At 28.2% G+C, this 6661-nt stretch overlaps 1 long non-coding RNA gene across 1 annotated transcript; it reads left to right on the plus strand.

Moving 5' to 3' along the window:
* The first annotated feature begins 413 nt into the window (after positions 1 to 413).
* Positions 414 to 5271, plus strand: LOC147813970 (uncharacterized). The gene is made up of 3 exons (XR_015432655.1): positions 414 to 604; positions 3442 to 3564; positions 5062 to 5271. It is a non-coding gene; the product is annotated as an uncharacterized LOC147813970 (long non-coding RNA).
* Positions 5272 to 6661: the final 1390 nt, after the last annotated feature.

Raw genomic sequence — 6661 nt, forward strand, 5'->3', positions numbered from 1 at the left:
TCTACACTACCCAAGTAGCACAGGGATATTGTAACAGCTTTAGTTTACATCGACCGACATTGTCAATATTGGCGAAAATCGAAATTGTGTGTACGATATTGTACGATTCCCGTCGATTTCACATTAAAAATATGTTTGTAAAACTTATCATTTAAAACTTTATTGTGTCCTTAAATCAAAATTAATCATTTAAAAGACAAAAAATTACGTCAAATTGTTATAATTCCAAAAAATAAGTTTGAAATATAAATTTAGAGACATCCGAACAACCCCGGACAATATTTGATATCAATATTGCAATCGTGTTTTTGTCACGACATCGATTTTTTCTCTAAATACTGAAATCTACGATCTATACCACTCGGAACCGTAACCATAACCCGTTAAAATGCTGTTTATCATTTACCGCTACACCTGCGATCTATTTATCTTTTGTCTACTTATATTTAAATCTAAATTCGTCTCATAAGATTTATATCTTAGCTCATAATGTAAATGGAATGAAAATTATTTCGATTTAGCGAGCCCGAAAACTCAAACCAGCTGAAGATGAAGGGGAATTAATGCACCTTGTTGAAGTGAACGAATTCTCTGATCTTGGCAGGTATGTGCTGTTTTTAATATATATAATTAAACTATATATTGCAAGAATTACATTGATTTCCACCTTTTTCTTGTCCAGGCTGCTTAACTATTTAATTATATCACATTATTCAATTCTCATATTCACAAACAGTGGCGTAATTTTATAGTATGTTTGGAGATGTTAAGCCTTCTGACATGCTTATGTTTATATTTTTCACACCTGCCAAATTGTACGTTTGATGAAAAATATTTTTTAATACTTGAACTAATTAAAAATTTAAGAGCTAAGTGAGCTAACAAATGGATCATATTTGCATATTTTTTAATTATTAATTTGTCATGGTAGATTGAAATGTTTTTTTTCTTCGAAATTTTAAATTGAAGATTTAGTATGTCTACTAGATTGATTTAATATGTATACTGAAGATTTAATAAGATATCTAATGTTGCTGCTAGTAAGAGGTTTTTTTCTCAACCGTACAAGTTTGCAATATATATATATATGTGTGTTTATGTGTTTAATTATTATTTAATATTATGCTTACTGTATCTAATTAATATATAATGTTTAAATTACAAAAAAAAAAAGAATTGAATCATGAAAATTTTATATGTCTACATCTTACTTACCGAACCGAGTAGCTCATTAATCAAGTAATTCATAATTTCAGAAGGGGTTTTAACTTACATAAACTGCAGTTTGTTAACTATTAAATTATATCACATTATTCAATTCTGATATTCCCAAAGATCTTGTTTACTTTTATTAGTTCTGTGCACTATAACAATTTGTCTGCTTTTCTCGGACTAAAAAAATGTCTGAAAGATGACGAACTTGTTCAACGTTCCTCCCATTTGCTCGTGCCAAAGAATAGGATATCTCTCCTGATACTATTTTTTGGGTACATATATGTATTTATTAGGGTACATATAGGGTATCAGCACACCTAGAAAGTCATGGATTTCTATATTGAACAAAATTTGTCATGATCTTTACTATTATTTTTTTAAAAATTGTGGATTTAGGTTACTGAAAAATCTTAACTTTAAAAATGGAATCCCCCTAATTTCGTAGCGTTCTGAATATCTGAATTTGTAACAAAATATCCAATCTTAATCGTATTTTTTTAAAATATAAACTGTTTCATGTGTTCTTTAAAATAATTAAGGAAAGAACATCCTTTCTAGAGCGAATAATCTTTTAAACTTCAGTGATTTCAGAATCTCATTAATTATTTTATTTGTTTAATTTTTTTTTTATTTTAATCAATTTAAAATTCTTGTTTAGGCTTTTTATGTTACACTTACTTTTAAGAAGAAAAAAAGCAGCCTTAAAAAGCTATATAAAAGTTATTTACTTTTGTATTTTTATTCAGCTATTTAAATGCTTTAACTCTTTCTTTACTCAATTTTTTAAGTTTAATATCAATAAATGAGAGAAGTTTTAGAGCCCCGTAGCAGATTTGCAGAGACGCAGCAACATTTTCACTGAACATTACAAAGTTCTTGCAGAAAGATTTTTCTTTTGAAAAAAAAAAAAATTACCTTTATTTATTTTTTGACAGAAATTTACCAGTTATATTTGAATCATGCATTTGAATAATAACTTTTTGGCGTGTTCAATATACGCCAATAGTAGCATAAATTGATGGGTTTTTTTCTGTTGTATTTTCGTGAGTTATTGATGTTGATTTTCAAGTGGATTTTAAATATCCCGATAAGCAACCTGAAAAATTCGAATCTTGTATTTGGGTATTTACTTTTTAGGTCAATAATTCTGTCGAATTTTATCAGTTATTGCTATTGATTTCTCCATAGTTTTTAAATCTGATATTTATTATACGATATTTTTATACAACAGCCTAATCAAGAAACGAAACACTCATTTGAGGTGACCAATTCGTGTGAATTTGTTGTCAATCTTTATTTTTCGCCGAGTAATACTGCGGATTTAATAATTTGCAATTTTTTTTTACTGTGATGACAAAAGGCGAAGAAAATAATTTCTATATCCCCCTGCCTCCCAACAAAATGCTAAAATGTTGCATGTAATGTTATAACAAAAATTATACGCTCAATTTAAAAAAAAGTTATACATAGTTTTTTGTTTTAAACACAGTGCTTTTGTTATTTTAAATTAGTAACATAACTGTTTATTTTTGTGAAAAGTATCTTGCAGAAAGATATTAGTGCTAGAGAGTTTTGTCGCAAATAGCTCGAAAAAATTCTGCTTCAAGGATTCAGAGTATAACAGCTTTGGTTATACCTATCATTTCAATTAATGTTATTATAATGCTTTTTTGAATTTATTGTAGTGTTTTTGTCGGATAAAATAGTAACTTCGGTACATCATGAACATTCTTGGAATTATTAATGGAAAGTCAGGGATTTGAAAATCTAAAATGTCGCAGATACCATGTACATATCAAAATGAAAAGCAATCCATACTTAAACTCCCAACTTTGCAACATATTTTAACTTATGTGATTCTTAAGTCAAATATGACTGCACAGTCAATAAAACAATTATCACATGATAAGTGTTTTAATGGTATGGGTGTTTCTCTGCACACTATTTATACATAGAATTCTTGATAATTGGATTTGTTAACATACCATCTGATATTGCAATGTTTAATATATTTATGCACAGGCCATTGCTTTGGAAGCTTCTCATATACAAAGTAAAGAACTAATGCAAGAACTCTTTTAGAGAATAAAGTGACTGAAATAAGAAATAATATATTATAAAAATGAAAAATGTAGATAATTCCTTTCTTCAGCAATCCTATGCCCGTTTTACTTGTGTATAATGGTTATTAAAACATTATATATATATATCTTTTTTCTCTTTCAGATATGTTATTTTGAAACCATCTGTAAAGGCTATTTATGTTCTTTTACTTCAACACCATCTTGGAATTGGCGATGAGGAAACAGTGTTTTGAAAGCCTCTCAGCTGTTACAAACGCCATCTTAGGTAATTTTATAGACTTAGAATTTTAAAATTTGTAATAAGACTTTACTTTTTCGTGAGTCATTATCTTGCACTAAAATGGATCAGTTATTCCTTAAATTAACTACCCTGGTCCTTCCTGTTTTATTTTGCTTAGTTTGTATTCTGAACTCTAATACTTTTACAGCATTGTATGTTTCAAAGTTCGAAAGTTAGCCGCTCTTAAGGTTTTGTAATGTTTTTCATGGCATCTTTTCTCAACCATGGCATCTTCTTCTAGTTATCAGGGTTTGTTGATTTAAATCAGCTTGATTTATTACATGATTTAAATCAAATGGTTTTTTAAAAAAAAAATCATTGATTTTGAAAGTTAAAAAACAGTGTTTTTAAATTATTGATGCTTTTATTATATTTTTTTTCTAGTTTTAAAACTTATTTTAAATAAATTGCTACATTAATTAATTTTAGTTATTGAAATTGCTTTCTTTCTTGGTGTATATTAAATTCCAACACATTTGAAATTGCATTTTTAAAAAATTGTTTGATTCTTGAGATTGATTGATGGCATTAAATGTACAAATTAAAGTACACATTTAATGCTGTCTTAATATAGACTTGCATAGCTGTAAAGAGTAATTAATAAACATGAATTTAAAAAAAAATGCAAATAATGTTAATTAAAATTCTATCTTTTGATTAAAAAAGCATGGAATTAAAATCTACATTATATTTTATTAGTGGAAATGTTTTATTAGTGGAAATGTCTAAAGCTATAGTAGAAAGATGGGTTATATTAGAAAGAAATTACCTTAATATGTCAAAAATAGAAGGAAAGAAAAGGGGGCTGATGAATTCAGATGTTTTTTTCCTGATATAGTGTCATTTTGAAGCAGCAGTGTTATTAACTGGTAATTTTTTCTCATAATATGTTTATAGTATCATTGACATAATCAGATTTTCTATAAAGAGATTTTGTGAAAAAAAATTTCAATGAGTACATAGAATTTTTAAAAAACTTTTTAGCTTAACTTATCTATTTTGATATAAGATTAAAAATTTATTACCACTTAGTAGTACCTTTACAAAATACTTCACTATATCTAAATCAGCACTGTGGTAACCTCATGTTAGATGTGGAATTTGTATTGACTAGCCGGGTTCCAATCCCAGCCGATACTGGGATTGGAACCCAGATCACCTCATCGAAAGGTGACCAAATAATTTTTAAAAAATTATTCGAAGAAAACTTTTTTCTGTCTATTATATTATAAATCATAATAATTTCCATATGTTATTAACTTACTCGTAAAGGGCCCCCATATAAAAATAGGCACGGTGCTCCTGGAAACATAAAAACTGCTCTGATTCTATACAAAAGAATTGTCAACCTAGGGCTGTTAGTAGTACTTGTGTTGTGCTCATGTCTACTTTAGTTCATGTAATTTTTCAATATAACTATTTGTCTTTTAATTTAAAAGTATTAAAATTAACAACAGTTCATGTCTTATTTTTTTTTTTCAGCTGCTACCTTCAAACCGTTCAAAGAAACTAGCTGCTACCTTCAGACTGTTTAATGAAACTAGCTGACTAGAAAAAGCTGAAAAAGTTGGTGAAGTTCTTGCCACCGCCAATGACCGGGAAGGCAGGAAGACTAAGTTTGCCTCAACTGACAGTTTTATTTTAGAAACAATTGATTGTATTAAAGAATGCAATAAATTATAAAAATTAGTATATTATTCTTTACTATTTAATAAAGATTATATTTCATTTACACATTTGATAACTGTTCAAGCCCTATTAGATATTTTGGCAACACTTTAATGGATAAAGGCTATAAGTAAATTAGATCGCAGCTTATTGTACCATGCTTACCCTTTTTTAAGTCAGAAATCTGAGGAAGTGACTCCTGTTATTTTATAATAACTATCAGTGTAAATATTGCTCTTTTTTCTTTTTAATCAGTTTTCTTAAAATCGAACCTGATGCTGTGAAGATAAGGAATTTTGTTTTCCCATACATACTATTTTAGTAAAATACAGATTATATAACAATAAAACGTCACAGCAAAAAAGTTTATCGTTTTAAATTAAACATATTGTGATTTTAATCTACATAGTAAAATATAGATGCTGTAAAAATTATTGCACAAATCACTTAAAATAATAAAATTATTTCACAGTATAAATGGCTGCTTGTACCCTGAAAAAGAGAAGAAATATCTTAACAAAACTATTTACTTTCTAGCTTATTTTCTGGAATAATAGTAAAATATACCTGCCTACCCAAACTTATTAAATATTTATAATTAAAAAATTCTACAAGTTTTGGGAATAACAAATAATTTAATTTTAAACAAGCTAGAACGGTTTTGTTAGGTTTTTCCAGCTTACAAGCAGGCATGAATATTTACAAAAACTAATTTTTATTTTCTCAAATAACGTAATTTTGGCGATTGTCTGCATTCCACAGCATTCGTTTTTTGAATATCGTGTTGACGATGTCGGTTGACATAGTACAACGTTTGTAAATGCAGAGAGATGTCGATCGACGTTACCCAACGTTCCTACAATATCGAACAATATTGTTTTGCAATATTGAATATACGTTATAAAAGGGGTCCATTTTTATATAGTACAATATTTCGCTACGATATTGTACAATGTTCAAAGCTAAGTTTTTACGATATCGTTTTTGTGAATTGTGCTACTTGGGTAGGGAACGCTGCAAGCTCGGTACCGCCTAAATTTCCGGGTTACTGTTTCCGTTGTATTTTAAAGCCATTTGTCATCGTTGTGTTTTGAGATTCTTGCAAACAATGTATTTGATTACTTATTACTTGTGTTTACAATGCTAAAAGTGTTAACACTAACGTAAGAAGGTGCACAGCTTACAACAAGAACAAGCAGTAATAAACTTATGGAAAGAGGCCAAATCAAGACTGCCAAAAAATCGAGTTATTCAAAATCTAGCAACCATGTCACCTTTTTTAATAATAAATAACAAAATAACTAAAACAAATTTTCACTCCAAACTCCCCAGAATTACATAATAACATTAATATCTTATGAAATACGGCAGATTTGGGCTCAGAAATTATCTAATTTATTTCTTTTATTGAAAA

This window comes from Parasteatoda tepidariorum, chromosome 3 (genome assembly GCF_982258835.1).
Source record: "Parasteatoda tepidariorum strain Cologne lab strain chromosome 3, Ptep-v5.0, whole genome shotgun sequence".
In the NCBI taxonomy this organism is placed as follows: Eukaryota; Metazoa; Arthropoda; class Arachnida; order Araneae; family Theridiidae; genus Parasteatoda; species Parasteatoda tepidariorum.